Source organism: Phragmites australis, chromosome 3 (assembly GCF_958298935.1).
Source record: "Phragmites australis chromosome 3, lpPhrAust1.1, whole genome shotgun sequence".
Taxonomy (NCBI): Eukaryota; Viridiplantae; Streptophyta; class Magnoliopsida; order Poales; family Poaceae; genus Phragmites; species Phragmites australis.
In genome coordinates, this window is record NC_084923.1 from 38,356,897 (window position 1) to 38,382,999 (window position 26,103).

General features: G+C 42.1%; 1 pseudogene; it reads left to right on the forward strand.

Moving 5' to 3' along the window:
* Nucleotides 1-6,305: 6,305 nt before the first annotated feature.
* Nucleotides 6,306-7,783, forward strand: LOC133910704 (pyruvate kinase isozyme A, chloroplastic-like; annotated as a pseudogene).
* Nucleotides 7,784-26,103: the final 18,320 nt, after the last annotated feature.

Consider the following 26,103-nt stretch of genomic DNA (forward strand, 5'->3'; position numbering starts at 1 on the left):
AAGCACAAGCTCTGTTAGACATCTGTGCAACCAAGTCCTAATGGAGCAACAGTACGAAGGCCAAGGGCACAAGCAAAGTGGCCGACGGACAAGATTACCATCATAGAAATCAATGATGGTGGCGTGCCTACGAAGAAGAAGGCCTTGTAGATGTTGTGAAAGCTCACATGCCTAAATGCTCGGGAGAGGGTGCCATTGACTCTTCTGAAGTTCGATGACCTCGCTGTGGATCAAAAGAACGCCTTGTTCAATGATGGTGTCAATACGTTTTTGGAGTTCTCGGAGAACATGAAGGCGAAGGCTTGCAGTGCTGCTATGAAAATGATCATCAAACTTTGGAGAAGCCACAAGAGGAAGCTTGTGAATGAGTATATGGAAAAAGTGTTGGAGCCCTTCAGCAAGTACCCATATATATTAAAAGAGAGGATTGGAAAGCTTTTGTGAGGTTGAAGAGCTTAGAGGTGTTCCAAACGGAGAGTTCAGCAAAGAAGCAGCTTTGGGCAAAGGACAAGCAGAATCACAACTTAGGCATAGGAGGATACTTGGGTAAAAAGGATAAATGGCAAGCGAAGGATGCAAAGTTAGCCAACAAAGGTCGCGTGAATCCTTGGTTGCAATTCCTGGAACGATCGTTGTCAGATAGTGGAGAAATCACTTTCAAATCCAGCGAAACTGAGTCAGTCACTGAAAAGGTGAAAGAAATAGCAGTCCACTCCTCCAAAGGTTCATTCATCGGGGTCAGGGAACATGACATGCTCTCCACTGCACTGGGAAACCCTGAGCGCCCAGGTCACTTTTGAGGCGTGTCCAATTCCCAGGGCTGGAAGTTAGGCTTCCTCCAACGTGTCAGGATGTATAAGAAGAGGAAGAGGTCGATCCCAATCAATGTGCAAGCATTGACCCAGTGAATCATGAAGAGCATTTATCAAGATGTCCTGCAAAGGTCTGCGTCACAGGGAGTCATAATTCCTAGTGCACCATTGGGTGATAGCCCCATTGCTGGACACAAGAGTAGTCAAGCCTCCAGTGAGGTTGAACAGCATGTCTCTCTATCCATGGGGCTCGATACTATAGACCTTCTCAATGGGCCCACACCATACTCGCTAGTCATAAGACATGGTGGCTACTATATTGAGGTTGCAAAGGGCAAGGTGCATCTAGAGGTCCAGTTGTTACATATGGTCCTGATACGTCTTGGCTATATCATAGTCTTCGTGGATTTTGTACAAACCAATGCCATGGACACAGATTCGCCCCCCCCCCCCCGCCCAATGATGAGATCAAGAGGAGGGACATTGTGGTACACACAGAACCATCTAGAAGCGATCCGCCTGGATATTCAAGTGCACTGAATTCTCTACCCCTACCTCAGCCTTGAGATGCGCTAGTTGTGTCTCCTTTGCCCACTCCACCACCTCTAGTTAAGAAATTGAAGGGTAGCCCAGAGAAGAAGAAGAAGTCCAAGCCAGTGTCCAAGAAGTAGCTGCCGAGAGATCCAATTCCTCTGGTAAGGACTCAATTGTAGAGAAGCATCAGATAGCGATAGCTTAGACTCAGGACAACCCAAAATTCAAGCTTGGGAAGCCCTTGATGTCAGCAGATCCACTTCGGAGGGCGGGACAACCTTGCGTCCAGTTGCATAATTACTACCTGCAAGATTGTAGAGCGAAGAATATTTTCATTGTTGTCTTTTACCAAAATCATCACTTCTTGCAAGGAGAAGACTACTTCCTCGTGGGCTTCAACGACTTATACTACCTCTTCAACCTCGATGGCATGGACATCGGGTTATTGTGATGCTTTACATTGTAAGCCCTTTCAAACTAGACGTTCATTAATTATTACAATGAGCCACTTATGAAAGAGGAACTACCTGATGGCCGCTCATAACACTTTTTGAAGCTTGTATCGAGACGAAGCTAAGTCATAAAGGCGCCACGACCATCCAATGGATAGAGAAAAAATCGGACAAAACTACCCCTGATGGTAGGTGGGAGTGCATTGTAAGTGAATGGCAGTTTAGGGACAGGATTACTTAAAAGGTTAAGCTATCTCCCTAGGCCTATAAATAGAGAGGTAGGTTTGTGTGGGAACGCGATCTAGCCATTAGAGAGTTGTGTGGTTGAGTTTTTGGAGAGGGAGAGAGGAGAGCTTAGCCTTTGTCATAAGTGAGAGCTTTTTATAAGGAAAATACTTTTTAATCTACCTAAAATAAGGCTGACCTCTTAAAGAAATGAAGTTTACTTTGTCCCCCTTGCCTGTGCTCATCTCATTCTAGTTTCCCTTAAGTTGCTCTGTTGCTTCATTGCGAGTTTTCCTTTTTGGATGAGATGTTCGTTTTAGTTTTTGTGCTAAAATTTTTCCTCCTTGGAGAGTTATTCTTCTTGTTGCTGGAGGCCTAAAATTCACATACCAATATATACAAGTGGGTCTTGAATTCTCTTTTCTCTAGACCATCAACCTAGACAATTTCTTCTCCCGGTGACCTTTTCTTTGCTTCGAAGGTTTCTTTTCTCAAGTTGTTACCTTTTGTGGCGATGACCCATAAGATGAGTTTCAATGGAACCGAGGGTTCATATACATCCACAAGAGCCATGAGTTTTTCTGGAAATTTCTTTAGCAACTTGATTCTCTCCGGTTTTGTTTCCACTATTGGTTCTTGAGGTGCGTTGGGTGATAAAAGGAGATAGTCATCTATTTCAAAAGAAATTGGTAAGGTACCTATTCACCCCCCTCTAGTAGCCATTCTCGATCCTACAATTGGTATCAGAGCCAGTTTTGATCATCTGTTGACCTTAACCGGCTTTGTGATCCGTAGGTGACAATGGAGATAAGTGAGAATATTTCGTTGTTTGATGGTCATGATTTTTTGTACAGGACGGTGCACATGTAGGCTTATATTCTAAGATAAGGAAGTGCAATATGGGAAATAGTTGATTCTAACGATGAGATCCCTGCTACTTGCACGGCTCATGTTCAAATCGAAGAGTATGAGGCCAACAATAAGACTAGAAATATTTTGTTCAGAAGTCTGAGCCGAAATGAGTTTGACAGGGTTCAGCACCTTCGTACTGCCCATGAGATTTGGACTACTCTTGGTATCTTTCATGAGGGTACCAACCAAATCAAGGCTATGTATTAGAGCACATACAACCAAAAATATCAATTGTTTGTGCAAGGGCTTGGTGAATCTTTAAATTCTATGTTTGCTATATTTGATGGAATTGTTAACAACCTTAGACCCACTAGTGTTTTTCCATATTCTTACCACGAGAGAGCGATCAAACTTCTCTATGCTTTTGACCGTAACATATGTGAAGTTAAGATTTCGAGCATTGAAGAGTCATCTAGTTATGACACAATGACTTATGATAAACTATTCAGTAAGCCCAAGCCTATCGAGATAGCCAAGGCAGCACGGATAGGTCTCGGAACCCTCTGTCTCAGAATATGGCGTTGGTTTCTGGACCTAGTGGTGGCAATCAAGCTGGAGCTAGCTTTTCTTATGCTAACACTTCATCAAGTGGATTTGCTTTGTTTTCTTAAGTCTCTATCACAAAGGAGTAAGAGGATATGCTTGATGATGAGTATCTTGCACTGATTGTGAAGAAGTTCACGCACTTCTACAACAACCACTGAGACTGGAGAAGGGGTGGTTCTTGGGCTTGCTTTGAGTGTTGTGACACCACCCACATCAAGGCGGACTGCCATAAGTTCAAGAAGAGGGAAGACTGCAACCATGATCATGACAAGCACAAGAAGTCCAAGAAGCCCTTCTCCAAGAACCGTGACAAGATGGCGAAGAAGGCGGCTATGGCAGCTTCAAGGGCGTTTGTGGTGGCACTCAACATCGTCGGCACTTCGTCAAGTGAGGAGGAGAGCTCGGAGGAGTAGGAGCAGCCCATAAAGAACAAGAAGAAGGCCAAGAACTTCATCGACCTTTGCTTCATGGCGAACGACAACGATAGCGACCTCGAACTTGATTCTTCTGAGGCGTCACCCTCCTACAATCAACTTTCTATTCAGGTTGATAATTTGAATGATGTGCTTTTTAGCCAGGAGTGAAGAGTGCTAAGCAAATGTCGTGAGGCTTTGTAATATTTATATTTTACTTCTGTTTATGTGTGACTTTGTGAACTTTTAATGTTTTGAGGCTTTGTAATATTGACTTTGTATGGTATGTGTCATATTGAATGAAAATGTTCGATCTACAGAGTGTATGGAGTTTGAATGCAAATGATCTGTTATGTGTATGATATACTATTATGTGTATTTTGTTGTTGATATGTCAGACAGTTCTAGGAAGACAACCATTTGTACAAATGTATTTTATAATGACTTCTATTATATAGTACAGATGGCTCGAAATTGGAACCGTCTGTACTCTCACATAGTATAGACGGTTCCAATAACGAGCCATCTGTACTGTTACAATAGTACAAAAGGCTCCAATAACGAGCTGTTTGTACTATTTCATATCATAGACGGCTCATAATTGGAGTCGTCTGTACAAGTTTTTGTACAGACAGTTCAAAATCCATCTGTACAAATAAGATATGTACAGACTATTTTTCATAGACGATTCAAAAACGTGTCTCCCATCGAGGTTATGAACCGTCTGTACAAATAGATTCTCTAGTAGTGTTGGTTTCATATGTGAGCGTTTACAAAGCCTACTATCATGAATGCTTATTTATCCAGTTTGAGATTGAAATTAGTTAGCTCTTAATGTTTGTATTGCCTCGGTATGGGTGGATGCTTATGTCGTGGTTATTTTTAACATGATTTGGCTATGTCAACTTAAATGATCCAAAGATTCTTCAGTTTAGCTTGTATAGCTTCATATTCTTGTGACACTATATCTTTTCAGTCCTTTGTGCATTTGTGAGCTCCACATTCTACTGTCTATAGCCCTTTGATGTTTCTAGCATTTGCAAATGATTTGTGTTATACTTGTGAAATCTCATTAGGATTGCATGTTCATACTTTGTATAGTGTTTTGTCCTTGATGTTTGCATTACCAAAGGGGGAGAAAAATATGTACTAGGTGACAAAGAAGAATGTTGCAAGATGAAGGGGGAGAAAATGTGTATGCATTCATCAAGGGGGGAGCATTTGTGCTTTTATTGAGCTTTTGAGGTTCTTAGCTTGTCTCTACCTCTCTTGGAGCTTTTGCAATCTTCCTTATGCCAAGTGACATGATTTTGCTCCTTCTCGAGTTTTTTGTCACTTGGATGAGCTTCTCTTGTTGGATTTCTTCATACCAAAATATTTGTGCTTTAATGGTTGTCAATGCACACATCAAGGGGAAGATTGAGAAATCAAGTGGAAATGTGCATTGTTTTATTTGTGATGAGTGATTGATAAGTGTGTTGATTTAGTTTGATGATTTTTGGATCCCAAATGCATATAGATATAGTGCAATTATGATCATAACTAACCAAAGTTGCCAGGAAAATGGAATTGGCATGTTAGTGTTGGAGTCCAGAAAAAATGTACACACCTAATGATCCGGCGCTTTGGAATTTGAACAAGCAGGATGGTTCGGCGTTCGGACAGTTACACGCCAGAGCATTTCAAGACAAAGGCAAAACTTGAAATACACACCGGATGGTCCAGTGTTGGGGTGAAATAAACACCATAGCATTTCTTGCAGAGAGGTTGCAAACTGACTTTGGTGGATTTGAACATACCAGATGGTCTGGCAATGGGCATGAATACGCACTAGACTATTTCTTGCAGAGAGGATTCCAAACTGAGGGCTTTGCTGAGTTGCACACACCGGATGGTTCGGGCCTTAGAAGGAGTGTGTGCCAAATCATCCGGCTTTTACAATTTTTCTGAGATATGCTTCGAACTGAGAATTTCGAGTTGAACTAACTGCATGTGGAGTTATATGTTGTTGGAGATGCATGTTTTCTTATCTCATGATATGTAGGTGATGGATGCAACTTGGCGGCCAATGGTAGGATGATCGGGACCAAGAGGGGTGCTTGATGCTAGACGATCGAGGAGGTCGGATGGAGTCAAGGGTGACCTAGCTATGCACATGGAGGTCAAGCAAAGAATGATAAGATGAATGAAGATGACGTGTTGATAAAGTCAAGCGAAAGGAATGTTGGTGCAAGTGACAAGATGACACTAGGGATCAGGAGCGGGGAAGACTTGCCGGCGATCAAGATCATAAGATAGAGTACACGTGTCAGCATCTGGAGGTTTGTTTGAAGTCAAGTAAGTGACGGTGAGTCACACTTTGAGAAGCGTGCAAGGGGTTTCACAGTTTGGCCTCAAAATGGTGGGGAAGGATGGAAATGCAAGTGATATCATCAAAAGCTTGCGTCGAGGCAAAACTAAGTCATGAAGGCATCACAACCATCCGATGGACGGAGAAAGAATCAGATAAAACTACCCCGATGGTAGGTGGGAGTGCATTCTAAGTGAAGAATAGTTTAGAGACATGATTATTTAAGAGTTAAATTACCTCCCTAAACCTATAAATAGAGGGGTAGGACTGTGTGGGAAGGCGAACTAGCCATTAGAGACTTGTGTAGTTGAGTTTTTGGAGAAGAAGAGAGGAGAGCTTAACCTTTGTAATAGGTGAGAGAAAAATACTTTGTAATCTGTCTAAAATAGGGTTGACCTCTTGAAGAAATAAAGTTTATTTTGTCTCCCTTGTCTGTACTCATCTCCTTCTAGTTTTCCTCAATTGACTATGTTGCTTCGTTGCGAGTTTTTCCTTTTTGATGAGATTTTTGTTTTAGTTTTTGTACTGAATTTTTTTCACCTTAGGGAGTTGTTCTTCTTGTTGCCAGAGGCCTAAATTTCACAATGTATACAAGTGTGTCTTGAATTCCCTTGCCTCTAAACCATCAACTTGGAGAGTTTCTTCTACCGGTGACATTTTCTTTGCTTCGTATGTTTCTTTACTCAAGTTGATATCTTTTGCGGTGATGACCGTGAGATGAGTTTTAATGGCATCTAGGGTTCATATACATCCACGAGACCCATGAGTTTTTCTGGTTATTTCCCTAGCAACTTGATTTTCTTTGGTTTTGCTTCCGCTATTAGTTCTTGAGATGCGTTGGGTGATAAAAGGAGAATACCATTCGTTTCGAAAGAAATTAGTAAGATACATATTTACCCTTTCTAGTCATCATTTTCAATCCCACAGAATGCTATAATGCTATCCACAGAGTCAACTATAGGTGCATATCCTCAGAAAGCTCTATCAGTCCTTCGTGCAGCTAGTGAGAGGTTGGAATCATGGAGCAGAAAACATGCAGAAACTTCTTCCACAACATCAGCTTGCAATTGCTCTACTACCTGACCGGATCTGGGAGCAAATTTGCAACTGTGCTGTGGAAATGGGCACTTTATTATTTTATTGCTAAATCATCGTAGCCAACACTCTATTGCTATCCCAGATTTACATACATTAATTTTTCTGCAGCAAACAACCTTGCCGTGGATGCCATCTTCGTTTACACAAAGTATGGCCACATGGCATCGCTTCTATCGCGAAACCGGCCCAACCCTCCCATATTTGCATTCACTGATAATGCCAATTCCAGAAAGAGCATGAACCTCTACTGGGGAGTGATTCCGCTTCAGCTACCGTTATCAAACAACATGGAAGATAACTTTAAGGAAACCATCAGCTTGAGGAAGTCAAAAGGTTTGGTCAAACCTGGACTCTGTCTTGGTGGTCTCAGATTCTGATCTAAACCGACCTTGTGCTGCTACCTCAGTGTTTGAATCCATTCAGGTCCGATTAGTCGACTAGGTTAGGCGTGATTGAACAATAATCGGTCCAGAATGTTGACAGCGTTTTACAGAACCTGTGTATTAGAGTGCATAACCTGTGTATTAGAGAGCATATATTGTGTATTTGATCATGCATCCATTACGGATCTCAATTCTTCAATAAGGTGCATGACTGTAATATCTTACACGAAAATCATACATTTTGTTGTGTATTCTTCATTCCATAATCCATACTGTGAAAGGATAATTGAGGGGAAGTATTGTTTATTCTATATTCTCTTAGCATTTTGGTTTTTTTATACCAAAGAAGTATAACTTCCAGCCTCTATACCAATAACGATATATATAACCATTTAATAAATGCAAGCACATGTGTTGAGTCTTCAATTCAAACCCAGTGGACATGTTCCACCACAAGGACCATAACCAACTGAGCTACTTAGTTCACTTTGGTACATGCTTTCAATCACAAACAGGCGCAAATGGAATCATGTACTCAACTATTGGTGATAATTTCTATTCACTACAACAAAATAGATCATCCGTACCGCCCCATTAGTGCCGGTTAGGCACAAACCGATACTGATAAAGTATCATCACCTGGTCGTAACATTCTAAGCTCGATCAATGATTGAGCAGGGTTGAATCGGCACTAATACTCATTATCAGCGCCAACTAGTAAACATAGACTGGCATTGATAATTTTTTATCAGTGTCAGTTCATTAATAAGACCGGCAGTGAAGTCTTTGAGCCGGACCCGAAGTTTTACTGAGGTAAAATGAATAAGCCTGAGTCCGCGTGAACATGCACGAGCTCAGCCTTATCTCCTCACACTAGTACAGAACGATACTATACAGACAGGTGGAAACGCTTTTTCACAGGCGTTTAGCGCACCCGCCTGTGACCGAAGGCCTGTGGAAATCAACGATTTTCACAGGCGCAAAAGTGACCGCCTGTGGAAATCGATTTCCACAGGCGATCCACATAAAGAACCGCCTGTGGAAAACGATTTCCACAGGCGGTTCCTAATGTCAACCGCCTGTGGAAATCCATTTCCACAGACGGTTGGCTTAAAACCGCCTGTGAAAATAGTTTTCCAGAGACGGTTCTTTATGTCAACCGCCTGTGGAAATCGATTTAGTTTCCAGAGGCGGTTCTTGCAATAAAGCTACAAGCTCATCTAGCTTGTTTATCCTTCTTATCTAAAAGTATGCAGCAACTTACAAAATTGTCTTACTATGTAGGGCTAGTTTGAGTACACAAAATCACAGACAAAAAATAGATCCTACAAGGCCATCCAACTTACCTGACTTACTATGTGCTACTTATGAATTATCAGATGAGGCCAAACCGCTACGTAATATTAGTTCACAGCTCAGGAAAAACTGGAGGAAGAAGCAGCAAGCTTTGACTCATTACCCATATGTACATCAGAGCAGTCCATTCATTGCTGTGAGCTTGTGGCTTCTTAAGTGTACACAATGGATGAGTATATTATAACCACAGCATGGTACTCTTTTGTCAGTAGTGTCATGGAACTTGACTAAATCTGTTAGATCCAGATTCATGATACTAAGCTCTTGTCAATCCCTTCTTCTCAGCTCACTTCTCTAGCAGCATTTTTCACTTGAACAGAAAGAGTGTAATGACTAATGAGACCTTTCACAACAGGTCTGTTCCGTCTTAAATTCTTAATTTATAAACGAAAGGTCCCAAGGGATATTAAATGGATTAGGAAAACATGTGAACTTTTGTCGCCATTTATCTTGGAAATTAATGGATAACCATACATTGCAGAAGAAACAAAAGCTCTCAAGCTGTAAACATGGAAAGGAGCTCTCAAGCACACGCCCAGACATATTTTATGATGATAAGATTAAGTCCAGTTTGTCAGATTATGTATACCGTGACATGCATGTTGGTGTAATAATCTAAAAAAGTCAGCCTAAAAAGAGAGTTGCATGGCTGATCCTTTCTCTTTTACCATGAGTTCATGACCAGTAAGCTTCCATTTTACCCCTACTTGAATGCATGCTCTTGTATGAAAGAATTTAGACATAGATGAAATTTTAGTAAACAGAATGTGGTACTTTTGTGTATAAGTACAGGTAATCAATTTTTTTTGCAAAATATCAGGAATGTAATGAAATTTTGATAATGGTTCGGTACTAGAGTGTGTACCATAAATAAAGAAAAAGGTCATCACATTCTGAAAGATCATCATATACTAATTCTTTGTGTTTATCTAAAAAAGGATGTGAGCTTTCATGGAAGGCCTCACGTGTTGCCCCGCGTCTTTCTACCAAACTCCGGCCTATACGCGGAAGAAGATCAGAACTATGTAAGTTTGCACTGATAGCCTTTAGAAAGAGTTTGCAAAAAGGTCATTTTGGATATGATATTTTACACAGCAGACAAAGTGTTACACTACATGTTCCATAGGTGAGGCTTTACTAGCTATTAGCGATATGCATTTGGCCATGTAGCTCTTAACCAGGGAAACAATGTTTTACAATTCTTAGTAGTTATCCAACAAATACAATGAAAAATGAACAACCATTGTATTGTTCAATATCGAAAATAGTGTCTCGGACTGAAAATATACTAAGTAGTAGTTAACTCTTGGTTTTAGAACTCTAAAACTTGTCAAACTAAAACTCCCACATTTAGTTCTCTAAAAAGTAAAATTTTTGTTCCCTTGTACCCACTTGATGCTCAAGAGCTTGTTCTTTCTTTTAGATGCTAGCTTTGTAGTCAACATATTTATAGCAGTAAGCTTGGAAGTTGGAAGATGACTTCATCACGTACATATGAAAAAAAAAAAACCAAAATGACCAATGGGACACCAATGGGTAGCTAGTGATGCTGACATGCACCATCCTGCCCTAAGGCAAAAGCCTATCACAAACGACGGCACCAGTAAGGGGATAAGGCAATGCATGCATGCGAACTGGGGATTACTGCACAGCAACAACACAAACCAATCACCTACAACTTTTTTTTTATCCGGGAATCACCTACAACTTCTATACAGTAAAGCATATACCACACAGATTCACCACGGCACTAAAGCTAGTTAACGAAAATATTGTGAATAAATCAAAATACTTCAGCTGGTTCTAATTTCCACATGAGAAAATCCTCATCCATGTTCCAAAAGCTTCCTTCCATGATCAGATAACTCATAGATAAACAATTTCTTAATAGTGAGAATTTGTATATGTTTCTTTGACAGATAACCGGAGGAACATGACAGATAGGAGATTAAATGCATTGTGGAACTGATAAATTTGTGGAACTTCACCACGGCACGATGGCCGGCATCACAAAGAAGAGGGGGGCATCACACGGCCAGCCGGAGAACCGACTACGACGACTCGGCCGGGAGGGGGATATGGACCTACTCACCGGCGGCAGCGGCTCCTCCTCGGCGCGGTCCAACTCGGCGGCGGCGGCTCCTCCTTGGCGCGGTCCAACTCGGCGGCGGCGGCTCCTCCTCGGCGTCGGAGTGGTCCTCCTCGTCGGGGGCGGCAGCGGAAAGGGAGAGCGCAGGAGGCGGACGGAGGGACAGCCTGACAGCGCGGTTGAAGACTCGAAGGTTTGTGAAAGCCCTAGGGTTTTCGGGGCCGCGCGCGGTTATATAAATAGAAACGATTTCCACAGGCGGTTTCTTACGTTAACCGCCTGTGGAAACCTGTGAAATGATTTTTGCTTGTTTGGGAAATACTATTCTATTACATATTAAAGCATCTTAAATATTCTATTACATATTAAAGCATCTTAAATTAAAGCATATACATGCCCTAAATTAAAGCAAAATCTCTCTTACATCATGCATACAAGTCCTTAATACAAATTAAAGCTTATCCTAATTTTATACAAATTTCAGGGTTCTGTCACATTGGAAAATAATTCGCATAACATGGCACTATTTGCCTTGAACTGTTTTCCCTACACCATCCAGACGCATGTACGGCATCACAGATCTATCGAGGGTTGCTTCTACAAGTTTGATCTTTTCTGGATCTCCAAAAGGCGGCACGTCGTCGAACTGATTTTATTCTTCCTCATCCTCCACATTCTCGACTCTAACAATTCTTTGTTTTCCAGCAACAACTACGTGCTTCTTTTCATTCGTGGGATCGATTATATAGAAAACTTGTGCGACGTGATCAGCGAGTACCCACGGGTCATCTTTGTGGCCTAGAATGCTGAGGTCGACAATTGTGAAGCCGTAGTTGTCCACCGTCACGTCATTTGGGTGTTTGACCCATTTGCACCGAAAGACGAGGATCTGCAGATTCACTCCATAGTTGAGTTCCCAGATTTCTTCTACGAACCCATAGTAGGTGACCTTTTCCCCTATTGTGTCATAGGCTTCTGTTCGAACGCCGCTGTTTTGGGTCGTGCTCTTCTTGTCTTTTGCTTTGGTATAAAACGTGTACCCATTAATGTCATACGCTTGCCATGATGTAACTAAACTTGATGGGCCACAAGCCAACATTTTCACATATTTTTTATCTACAGATTCACCATCCGGAAGGTTTTGGTTCTTGAACCATGTGGTGAAGCGACGCTTGTGCTCTTTCAAGATCCAATCATACGAGCGGCCTTGATTTTTTGTGTAGAGCTCATTTAGGTGTTGCTCGACGTACGGCGCCACTAACTGGATCTGCTGCAAGATGGTGAAATGTGTTTCTTCCACTGCTTTGTAATCATGATCGATGAATCTTTTCTTTCCTTTGGTCCCTCTCCCAGACAACCTCCCCTCATGTCGAGATACAGGTACACCAATCGGATTAGAATCTTTTATGTAATCGATGCAACACTCAACGACTTCCTCGGTACTGTAGCCCTCGATCATGAAAACCTCTGGGTGAGCACGATTCCGTACATAGCCCTTGAGAATGCCCATGTACCGCTCAAACGCATACATCTGATGTAAGAATACAGGGCCCAGCGCAATTATCTCATTCACGATGTGAACCAAGAGGTGTACCATGATATCGAAAAAGGATGGAGGTAAGCACATCTCAAGTTGGCACAAAGTCTCTACCAAGTAACTATGTAGAGCACCCAGTTTTTCAGCATCAATCACCTTCTGAGCAATTGCGTTGAAGAAGTGACACAACCGTGTGATGACCACCTTTATGTATCTTGGCTTGATACCCCTGATTGCAATAGGGAGCATCTACGTCATCATCACATGATAATCGTGAGACTTCATGCCGATTAGCTTCAAATCTTTCATCGATACTAGGTTCTTAATGTTGGATGAGTAGCCAGTCGGGACTCTCACCCCATGTAAGCACTTGCACAGTGCCTTTTTCTCCTCAAGTGTCAGAGAGTAGCTAGCCGGCGGAAGATAATGTTTCTCATTTGGTCTGTCTTCAGGGTGTAGCTCTGGCCTAATTTCAAAATGCACCAAGTCCTTACGTGACTTGATTCCATCCTTTGTCTTGCCTGGTATGTCCAGTAAGAGGCCAAGGATGCTATCACACACATTCTTCTCAATGTGCATGACATCGATGCTGTGACAGACGTCCAAGTCCTTCCAGTAGGGCAAATACTTAAAGAAAATTGGTATCTTCTTCCACAGCGTGCTAGTCGGCGTCTCACTTTTCTTCCTCTTTTTACCCTTCGGCGGCTTCCCAAAAACAACCTTGATGCTACTGACCATTTGAAACACTCGTGCCCCGTTGCGAGGTTTCGGACCAGTACCTTCCTCAACCATGTTGTTAAAATGTTTCTTCATATTGCGGTATCTGTGAGTTCTGAGTAAGAACCGTCGGTGTCGCGTGTACACTACCTTCTGTGAGTACGGAAGGTACACAGACGCGGTTTCATCCAAGCACACTGCACATCCTTGCTTCCCTTTAACCTGTCCCGATAGATTAAAAAGGGCGGGATAATCATTGATGGTAATGAAAATCATTGCTTTCAGCGTGAAGTACTGTCGTCGGAACTCATCCCACACCCGGACCCCCTCATTCCACAGTTTCACCATATCTTCCATCAATGGTTCCAGAAACACATCTATATCGTTGCCCGGTTGTTTCGGTCCTTGGATAAGAATGGATAGCATAAGATACTTCCGCTTCATGCATAGCCATGGTGGAAGGTTGTAGATGGCCAGGACTACTGGCTAAGAGCTATGTGAGGTGCTCATGTCACCGAAAGGATTCATTCCGTCGGTACTCAACGCGAACCTTACATTCCTTGGTTCTTCAGCGAACTCTGGATACATGGCATCGAACTTTCTCCATTGCCTAGCATCAGCGGGGTGTCGAAGCTTAGTTCCATCCTTCTTGCACTTATCAAAATGCCAACGCATCAGTTCAGAGTCCCTAGGGTTCGAGTACAGGCGCTGCAAGTGGGGTATCACTGGTAGGTACCACATCACCATCGCAGGACTTCTTCTCTTCTTCTCCGCGTTGGAAGAAGTGTCTTCTTCGTCACGGCCAGCATTACTCTTCTTCTTCTTCGTGTTGGCGGAAGCATCTTCGTCCTCACAATCATCATTCCTCTTGTACCGACTCGCATTGCACACTGGACATCTATCCAAGGCTTCGTACTCTTTACGGTAGAGGATACAGTGGTTCAGACACGCGTGTATTTTTTGCATATCCAATGACAACGGGCAGATAAGCTTCTTCGCCAGATAAGTGGTGGTGGGCAAGGAGTTAGGCTTCGGAAGCATGTTTGCCAAGAGACTCAACAGATCCGAGAAACTCTTGTCGGACCATCCATTGCTGGCCTTCAACCTTAGAAGTTCAAGCACCGAATGCAACACCGTAAACTCCTTATCACAGCCCTTCGATTCCTCATACAAAAGTTCCTTCAATGCCTTTTGTAACGCCTCAAAATTATCTAAACCTCTCGTGTCCCTTAAAACATGTGGTTCTGCGTGGCGCAGCATTTCCTCCAGATCAAAGTCAGCATCATCCAGATCAAAATCGGCATCATCATCCATCATAACATAAGTGTCGCCTTCGACTGCTCCCTCATCATCACCATCTACTTGATCAGCAGTGATATCCTGGTTTGGTTTGCTTGTACGTTGTTCGCCGTGATTGGACCAACATTTGTAATCCTCAACAAAACCTCTCAAGATCAAGTGTGATTTGATTATACTTGATTTGTCCCACAATTTCTGGTTCTTGCAGTCAGAACATGGACAGTATATTTCCTTTGTCTTCTTAGTTAAAGCGTCCTTCTCTGCGGCTTCAATAAAAACAGAGAGTCCTTTGATGTATATTTCTCCATGTCTTGGCGCATCATACATCCATACTTTGTCCATCTTTAACTTCAACCACAAAATTAGATACATTAATTAATTAATTAATATGAAAATCAGAATTAAAAAGATTTTTTTTAAAAAAAGAAAATATGGGCTTATTATGATTATAATATGTCTACGCAATTGAATCTACATTAACGTAAATTTATGACTCAAAATAATGTGAATTCATTACTCTCTCTCTCTCCCTCTCCCTCTCCCTCTCCCTAGATCTAGATCTAGAGAAAAAATCCCCATTCATGATGAAACCTCCTAAGGCTAAAAAACATCACATTCTAGCTACATTTTTAAAATATAATACTAGAATCATGTGAATCTACACAATTAAATCAATATTGCAACAAATTTGAGCTAATTTGATGATCTAAATGGCAAGAACCACGAGCATCTCTAGATCACATTGAAACTCTAATTTAGCCTTAAATCTAAATCTAAACTTCAAAAAAATGCAAGCTAGGGATGAGATATACATACCTTATTTGGCTCCTCCAAGGAAATCAAAAATAAAACCTTCCCCACCTATTTTCCAAATCAGCCGCCACAGTAAATGCTTACTGTTTCAAACAGTAAGTCTGTCTGAATGGAGCTGGCCGAGAAGAAGGAGTATGATGAGTAATGTTGGCCTGATCTTCCGATAGGTAGCGATAAGTCGGTGGGTGGAGAACTCGATGTTGATGATCCAAAGGCTTCGACCCGAACAGATCGTCTCCCTTGCAATCACTACACCACAGCTCCGTTGGTTATCAACCGTGTCGCGCGGTTGACCTCGCCAAGAAGGCTCAATCCCTGCAAGCGTACCGAGAACACAAGCAAGAACGTAGAAGATGCAATCTGAAATATTGCGAATCGAATTCAAGCACTCGAAGTCGGGGTTCCACAAACACTTGCGGCGGCCTAGTCAGTCCGGAACAAGAGCGAAAATCTCACAACTGTGTGTAGATCAATATCTAAGCAAAATCCAACCCTAATTAGGGCGGCGGCTACTGTATATAAAATACTAGGATCGACCAAGGACCCCTGGACGCGTCCCTAATGGACTTCAACACGTTACACGGCCCAACGGCCCAAAAGATGGTGGCGCAGCACCCTGACAGATTCTGGACATCTAATTGTTTCGACGAATCCTGTTGACTCAGAAAGCATTTGTACATGGGACCAGTTCCGTTGGAAAGCTTATCTCCTTAGCTTTCCAACCATGTATAGAACGTCGAAAACGGAGTCCGTATGCGTCCTGGGCGACGATTTTAGTGCAGGCTGGTCCTAGACTCCGAAACGGACTCGAACTTGATTGGACCTCCACCTTGGCTTGGGCGCCCTTGCTGTTCTTCTCCCGTGTTCCTAAGTAAAAATACATCACAATTATTCAGTAGCATCCCATCCTTATCAAAATATAAAGGAACACTAAGGAACGAGCTCACCTCATGATTTAGTTGACGTGCACGAGCTCGTGTCAATGGACCTATTGTTGGAGGAATACTCGATGTGTGTGTATCCGAAAGAGTGATGTCCTCATCAGAGTATTTATGGACTATTTGCACAGGCGGTTCCTAATGTGCACCGCCTTTCCACAGGCGGTTCCTTATGTCGACCGCCTATGCAAATTGATCCATTTCCACAGGCGGTCCACATAAGGAACCGCCTGTGGAAATTACTTTTCACAGGCGGTCCTCAGCCGCACGGGGCCGCAGCCACTTTCTCAGGCGGTTCGTAGGAAGAACCGCCTATAGAAATGAAACCTAGGTGTCTCAGAAAATAGGTTTTGTAGTAGTGTCACCCCTCACCCGATGGAGCTCCCGTCCTCTCTCTCTCTCTCTCTCTCTCTCTCTCTCTCTCTCTCTCTCTCTCTCTCTCTCTCTCTCTCTCTCAATCTCTCGATGGAGCTAGCGTTAGTTTGTCGTGGGGAAGCCAATCCGATCTGGCCCTCCTACCCTCGCCTGATCCAATCTGATGGAGCCCTAGGGTTTGGGGTTCCCAACCCTGATCTGACCGGTTTTGGTTGTGATTTTTTGTGAGGGATCACCTTGGTGATGATTTTTTTGGTGGTGTGTGCAGGAAGGGGAAAAAGGACTACTCGACAACGATCCTGGAGCGGAAGAAGTCGCCAAACCGGCTGGTCATCGATGAGGCCACCAATGATAACAACCCCGTCATCGCGCTGCACCCGGACACCATGGAGAGACTTCAGCTCTTCTGCAGCAACATCGTGCTCCACAAGGTGGGATGCGGGCTAGCCTGAGCTATTACACTTTTGTTGGGATGTTGAGCGCATTTGTCGATTGTGGTGTCACGAAACTGATCTTTGGATGTCGAGTTAGCAGCTGAAATCGGCTGTGTTGGGATTGCAGATCTGTTGAATATAATGCCTTGTGTCATGGTGTCAATTCTAGCTTCTGATGTGGGAGCTTCTAGCTGTTCGCTTTTAAATTGGCACTTTGAGGGCGGGAAAAACCTTAGCTTTACCACTGTAACTTCATGCTAAAGGAGCGTAGGATGATGGAAGTAATTGTTTGCTAGGAATTTGAAGGATTTAATGGGTTAGCGGTGTTTGGTTTGCCGTGTATTGATCTAGAAGTGTTTAGACTACAAGATTTTCATCAATTTGCAGTGTGTACTCTATTTCTTTAGTTTACTTAAAGTTTTCTTTGCTTCAATCTGATGTATTTTACCATATGAAGAAGTTTCCTATGTACTAATATGTTCTCTTTAACCTCAAATGCTATCATGTCTATCCATCATATCTATCTTCTTTTGGCCCAGTAATTCGTATCAGTGCGAGCTTTCTTTTGGCCCTATAATTCGTATCAGTGCGAGTTTTTTTGGCCCTGTAATTCGTTTTAGTGCCGGTTGGTAAGAAGAACCGGCACTGATAGTGTCAGTATCAGTGTTGATTCTCTATTATTTATCCCGCACTGATAACATGGATTATCAGTACCGAGTAATCAGTGTCGGATAAAAAATCATCACTGATGGCGTTTTTGAACTGATATTGATGACCATTTCTATAGTAATGATTAGATATTTAGATGCCAAGCATTGGAGTATATCCAAGATATATACACAAATAAGAAAATCACCCTTGTTTAAAACATAGACAGCTAAATGCTACGTATGGTGCTAGTATGCAACATATTATCCCCACTAAAGTTGTCTAAATGGGTCGTGCCTAACGGGTTGGCCTAAGGCCCACCACTATAGGCACAGTATCCTGAGCCTAGCTAGGCCGGGTCAGCATGGCAGAAGGCCACGAGCCGTGTCTGGGTCAAGCGCACGACACGGCACAATCCGGTTAAGTCGAGTCGGCATCTGCACAGCCCAGCTCGGGCCAGCATGGGCACAACACAGCTAGCCCGTCTAGGTGCGGCATGGTAGCAGCCCTGCTCGGCCACTTGGGCACGCCGAGGCACGGCTGGCCTGGTACGGCACGGCCCGCCTAGCAAGCCTGGCCTGGGCGTGCTAGGAGCCATTATGTGTGGGGTCGATCCATGGGGGCACGGTCGGCACGAGTGGCCTGGGCACTCATAGCCGGGTTAACGGATTGAATGGGCATTGCTCGGCCCGTTTAACTCGTTAACCCATTTATTTTGAAATTTGTAGCCATTTTGTGATTATTTGGGCTCCAAAAAGTTTGAATTTTTTATATAAAAATCACCATTTTTCACATATAAATAGAGAGCCACCATGCACTTTCATTCCACTCCAGCAATAATATTTGGTCTCATGTTTCCTCCTCTCATTCTTGTCTCAAAGTTCCTGATAATTTACGATAATTTGGCAAAATTAGTTTGAATTGTTGCCAATAATCTGAGAAATTTCAACACCCTCATCCTGTTGTTTTGAAGAAACTTGGTTATTTTCTTCATCGTTGTTCTTTCTTGTTTCTTCCATTCTTTGCTTGTTATTTGATTATTTCTAGCTCTAAATATTTTAATTTTTTTTAGTGTCATTCGACATTAATCATGGACACCGGTGATCATGATCATGATGATACGTCCATAGATTATGATTTTTTCTTCAAGGACTCTCAGGCGATTGTGACCCCTTTGATAGCAATGTTGTAGGTGAAGAAGGACCCGATGGTGAACCGCCAGTTGGTTCACATGCAGCAGCAACCTCCATCATCAAGCTCTACAACTGCACACATGTCAGCAAGCATTGGCTCTAAAAGATCAAGAGCCGCTACTTTCAAAGTTTGGCAAGACTTCAAAAGGATATACAGAGATGAAGACAAGGTAGTGTCAGGTATGCTATGTATTATATTTGCAAACATGAATTATTTGCAAAGTCCTTAGGTGGAACCGAACACTTGATAAGGCATGCCAGAACTTGCAAGTGAAATAGTGGAGCAGCCATGAAGCAAACGGTACTGCAGTACAACCCCGATAGCTCTGTTCGTCATTAGGAGTATGACTCTGGCAATGCTCAAAAAGAACTATGTTGCTTCATTTGAAGAGCGGATCTGCCACTCAACATTGGTGAGTCTGCTACATTTGAAGATTACATTAAGTAAGCTCATAATCCTAGATTCACACATGTTTCTAGACAGACAACTAGTAGGGATATGGTAAAATACTACAATACATGTCGTAGCAAGCTTAATGAAATATTGCATACATATGGCCAGTAAGGCTAGAGATAATTATCTTAGTGTGGTTGCTCATTTTATTAATAATAATTAGGAACTAGTAAAGAGAATAATAGGTTTCCGATTGATTGACAGTGCGCATACTAGTGAAAATATTGCTGAAAAAATATCTCAAGTAGTTGAAAACTTTGGTCTCACAAATAAAATATTTTCTATCACTTTAGATAATACTGGTGCAAACTCTAGAGCAATGGATATTCTTACTCCGTTGTTTAGTACATATACTGAATCTGTCTTGTTACATCAATGTTGTACATGTCATATTATCAATCTTATAGTAAAATCCAGTTTGAAGAGGTTATCGCAATACCTAAATGATTTTTGTACTGCAATATCTTTTGTGAACTCCTCTAACCAACGAATTGCAGCATATAAACAATATTGTGTTGCAATAGGTGTACGTCTACATAAGTTTGGTATGGACATGTCGGTAAGATGAAACTTTACTTTCTTGATGCTCAAAAATATTGTACCATATAAGAGCACATTTGGTGTGTTTATTCATACACACTATCATCAGTATGGGGTCAAACTTTACTCACAGAAGCGTATTGGTATATTACTAAAAGGATACTAGAGTTTTTTCAAAAAAAAATATGATTCAACAGTGAGTTTATCAGGAGTTTATTATCCAACATCTTGTTTGGTAGTGCATAATATTGTTGAAATTTCTACTCATTTAAATAGTTATAAAAATAATAATCTTCTAAGAAATTGTGTAGTTCGTATGAAATCTAAATTTTTAAAATATTGGAAAGAAAATCCTTTGTTTCTTGCCTTTGCCTTTATTTTAAAACATCCACTAGCACCCACAACAAGTAAGAACACGACAATATAGGAAAAAATATTTGGGGAGGTTCTTCATCAAGAAGTTCAGACTCTTTGTCACGATCATCTACGATCGCCGGAATTCCAACATTTAGGGGGGGGGGGAGGGGAGCTAACTACCTTCATCGACAGCGATATTATCAGTCATGAACAAGAAAATTTCAACATATTGCCACTACTACAGAAAGTGGTTTCACTACCGGCTCTAGAGTGGTCTTCACGGCTGGTTTTAGAACCGGCAGTGGGCAACAGGCAGTGATAGTCCCCGACTATCACTGCAAGCTCGGAGACCGACAGTGAAGGAGTTTACCAATGCTGGCTAAAGGCTTCAGACGGCAATGATAGTCGATCCCCGATTCAACATTTTTGGGGCCAAAAAACAAAAAATAAGTTTTTCGTGACCGGAGGCACCCAACCAGTCACTGCTAACCTGACCGCACCCAATCATTCACAAGTCATGCGATTTTTGTGCGCATGCGATTCCAGGACTCGAACTCATGACTTCAGAAGCCTCGCACGCATGAACCCTCTAACCATCTCACCTCTCATTCGTTCTTGAGTATAATAGCAAAATCAATCCTTTTGATCTCTTCTCATCAAATGTTTGAATAGCTCTTTGGACATATAAATGACCTTAAATGAAAAGGTGGTCAATTACAAAGTTATAGATCTCATCGACTTCTACAATTTTCATATAAAGTTTGTCTTCATTTGACTTTGTATGAAAAAGTTTAGATCAAATCCGTGCAATATTCAGTAAAATAACCATAACTTATGCATACGGAGTCTGATTTTGATGTTCAACCTCTACTTTCAAAGCTAACAAGGAGGGGCATACAAAAAATATAAATACATGCACCTTTCTTGACCCCAAAAAGGCTTGAAAGACTCTCGACAGGACCTCTGACGTTTTTGGTCAAAAATTTATCTTCTCTAATTTGCCTGAAAATCTTTGTATGGAAATTTTTAGAGATATAATACTACATCTGAAAGTCAGTGATGCATAGACGTTTCATCAATCTGAGATACCAAACTCGCAATAAAAATATTTGAATTTGCAGCTTTCAACTTTGTGACCCTGTATGTGACTTTTTCAACCATTCATACTAGTTTTATACTAGATCTAGCAATTTATTTTATGATCAAGTGTGTAGTGTCCTTTGATAGTCTTTACACATTTATTTGTACTCTATATGGCTTCAAATAACAAAGATCAACTACAAAATTGTATATCTCGTCGAGAGCAATAATTTTCATATAAAGTTTGTTGCTATTGGACTTTGTATGAAAAAGTTATTAATTGTTTAGAGTAAATTTTTTGTTTAAATATTTTTTTCAAATAACCTAGGGTTGGAACATTTTTATAAATCAGTGCATCACACGAGAAAAATATTAGTGAATTTTCATAATTTGTAGGAGTCTATTTGTGGCATTAAAAATAGCTAGAGGTTATAAAAGTAGGCTTTTTGGAGAATTGTAATTTAAAAATTGGCTAAGCTCTAGTTTTCTCATAAAAATATTTAGAACTTTTTGGACCACTCTTGTACATCACATGAGCACGTAAACGCGAGCAGTACACACGAACACGACCACACTAGTTCGCGCTCATGGTCATGGTCGTGTGATCGTGCTCGTGGTAGTGGCATGTAACCGGTAGTGATACTTGACACAGGGTATCTATTTGACCCCAAATAAAAAAAGTTTTCAACAACAAAGTTGTAGACACTATCCAGGGCTACAATTTTCATATTAAGTTTGTTGTCAATGGACTTCGTATGAAAAATGTCGAACCCCTCCTTCAGGCCACCTTGTGCAACTCATACCTGTATCTGGATTAGTAGCTGGTACGCAGAGATTTCCAACAAAATTAGACATCACAGTCATACATAAAGGCTCATAGGCTTAATTAAACAAAGCCACACAACATAAGGAGACAATTCAAAAGTAACGCAAGACCTACAAGCAGCTTGATAGCGGACAAAACCTAACTTTTCTATTCTTCACCTTCACCTTCGACGAAGTCGGCCTCTCGATCATCTGAATCCACATATACCAAGAGTGAGTAAATAAGGAACTCAGCAAGTCCTACCTCAAGAGAAGACATTGGATGCATAAAGGTAGATCAAGGATAAGGCTATAGAATCTTTAGATTTTGCAGGAAGCTAGTTTTCATTGCAAGGTCCAATTTGCAAAGACTATCTTAAAACATTTTTTAGGGAACACATAAGTTGAGTTTATAGGGTTGTTGGCCCTGGTGGGGATACTTACATCCTGCCAGTTCCCACACTTGGTGGACATATAGTCTGGGATACTCTAGGCACATAGTCAACACTTTTTGAAAACACGGGCACACTGCTCACTCGCACGCCAAGGAGATAAACACGCCGAAAAGCTAATCATTGTAACCAAACCACAGCATGTCCTTGACCGAGGACACGACTATCTGGATAGGTTTAACACTCTGCAAATATTATACACTTTACCCACAAGATATGTATAGACTCCAACCTTAGCAACTGGTGAAACTGTCATAATGAGACGCAACGTCCTCACATCATAGCAACAATATCCAACCATGAGGCACTAAGATACCAGATATCCTAGAATATTCACAAGAAGGACCACTTAGCAATCCCAAGGCTCTAACATAGCCTTAACAACATCACCAGCCAGACCTTTGGTTACTCACTGTGCAAGTCTTCTCCTGGTCCCCGTTTCCACTACCGACCTCTGAGTGGGTATCAAACTAAGTTGAAGGGGTTGGGTCAAGTTTTGCCCATTCAGCTCATGTGGTTGTAAGATTGAATACTAGGTAGGATGTCACAACGAACCGGTCATTATACGACCAAAGCAAGTGTCTCTCAGCAAGAACACCACAAAGATGAACCTTGCTCTAAGGTAATTCCCACCTTTGTGGGGTACCTTTCTCACCCCCATCAAGAACACACTAGAGTTTCCATGAAGATACTTTACACACACACCAAGCACACAACACTTCACACTTTTTGAAAAGGCATGATTAACATATGTAATTTTTCTGGTTCTTTCATTTGAGAAAAGCAACCCTAAGCGTGCTAGTAAACAAGCATTCATCCAAACAATCATTATAGTTGATGTTGGAGACCTTCTAGGCTTTCCACGGAATAAAGGCGACAATATCAAAGAATGACATAAGCAAGCTAGGTCATAACTACATTAGCATATTCTTTAAAATTACAATTATTAACAGAGGACAAACGAGCTTTAGAAGTTTTGTGAGAAAAACGAATAGAGCAGAATATTCTTGGAATGTTCCAATTTGGGATCGGCCCGGCTCGGGGCTAGGCTCGGCTTGGTCGGGCGGCTCGGCAACTTGGCTAGGGGGCTTGGCTAAATTGTGAGACCCACACATTAGCATGAAGGGATAAGGAACAGAGAAGCAATGGTAGTTCTATGGCTCTGAACAGATCGAGAGCGAGATCAAATAGAAGGAGAGAGGGACGATGGGGTGGCGGCCGGTAGCGAGTCGATGCGGGAGAAGCTCTGGTGACCGGCAAAACAGAGCGAGGATGGCCAAATCTAGACTATTGTGGAGGCGGCTCATGGTGAGGCTAAGGTATGGAGCTGGATTTGAGGATTTTGGAGCTTCTCGTTTGGGGAAGAGAGGAAGAGGGGATGGGTGGTGGAGCTCACTAGCGGCAGGCTTCGGTGTGGTGGTGGCGTTGGTACTTTGCTCAGGTGGAGGTGAGGGAGAGGTGTGGTGATGCAGTGTGGAGAGGAGTAGGGGTGGGGCGGTAGAGTAGAGATGTGGTGTTGTGCGGTGTGGAAGAGAGCGCTAAGAGGGACTGTTCCTCTTATAGGTAGCAACAGCATGGGCACGAGGGCGATGCGGGGCACAAGGCGAGGCACGGGGCTCGAGGGAGTAGCGATGGGCATAAGGCGGTGCGGGGCGCGATGATAGCTGCGATGTACGCCGAGGGGATAGGCGGCGTAGCACAGAGCAGAGCCCTAGCGCACAAGGCGGTGAGCGACACTGGGTCATGACGATGGGACAGAGGGAGATGGGGGAGAGATGATATCTCAAGATTTTTTTTTCCTCTGGGAGAATACGGATGTGACAAACCTACCCCACTTTGGAAAATCTCGTCCTTGAGATTTGAGGGTCTAGTTCAAAGATATAGGGGAACTACTTCCTAGCATCATCTTCATGTTCCCAGGTAGCTTCAGCCTCAGTGTGGTTGCTCCACTGCACTTGACTGAATCTGGCTACTGACCTTCTGGTTTGTCGTTCTGTTGTACCCAATATTTTTATTGGCCTCTCTTGGTACGGTAGGTTTGGTTGAAGGTCCATCACTTCTAACGTTACTTATTCTTCAGGAATCCTTAGGCACTTTTTTAACTAAAATACATGGGAGACATTGTGAATGTCTAACATTTCTTCTCGGAGTTCGAGACAATATGCCACTGGGAGCTATAGTCCAGCTTGGTCCCCATGGTGGCATGTAGGCTTTTCCAGAATCTTGCGGTGAATTGGGGATTGTAGTCTGATAAGATTCTACTTAGGACACCATGAAGTTTGAGGATACTGTTAACATACAACTGTGCTAGCTTGTCTCCTCTGTAAGTTGTTCTTACTAGTATAAAACGAGCTACCTTGGTCAAATGGTCTACTATGACCTATATGGAATCATGTCCTCTCTGAGTACAGGGTAATACAACAATAAAGTCCATCCCGATTTCATCCCACTTATGAACTAGGATAGAGAGTGGTTGCAACAATCCTGCTGGTCTCTGACGTTCCATCTGAACTCTCTGGCATATGTCATAGCACGCGATGTATTTAGCAATATCCTTTTTCATTCCTAACCACCAATATTTCTCTTTAAAGTCTAGGAACATTTTTGTCAATCCAGGTTGAATTGAATAGGCGGGGTTACAGGTTTTGTCCAAAATGAGTTTCCAAAGCTATTCTTTCTTAGGAACACATATCCTATCCTTGCACCATAAATTTCCTTTTTCATCTACCCAAAATCCAAGTGCCTTACTTTCTTTGGTTTGGATCTTGATTTTCTGTAGCTCTTCATCTTCTCCTTGAGCTTCCTAGATTTGGTCTTCTAAGGTGGGTTGGACAATCAATGTATTGGCACAACCTTGATTAACTATTTGGAGGTTTTGTCGTTGAGTTTCCTCAAGTAGTTTTGGCCTTCGTTTCTGAATACTCCTTGCTGCCAGACCGTATACTCAGGTGTCTTTAACAAGGACCTGAACTTCACATTTGTTGGTGCCATTCTCTCAGTAATCTCGTCCATGATACTCTGAGCGCTGAGTGTACCCAAACCTCATCAGGGTCTCTCAAAGGATGAGGGGTAAGCCTTGCATATCCAAGTGGTAGGTGGTGGTCCATCCATCACCTTCCATCTGCCAAAATTTTGAAAAAAGGTGAGTCAGGATCGAGTGAAAACCCTTTTGATTAAAATGGATCATCAAGGTAAACAGGCAATGGGATGATAGAAAATTTAATTAAAAAAGTTTGTTATAAAACTATCACTCCTTTACTCGGCCAATCCTAACATTTTGCCCTACAGTCAA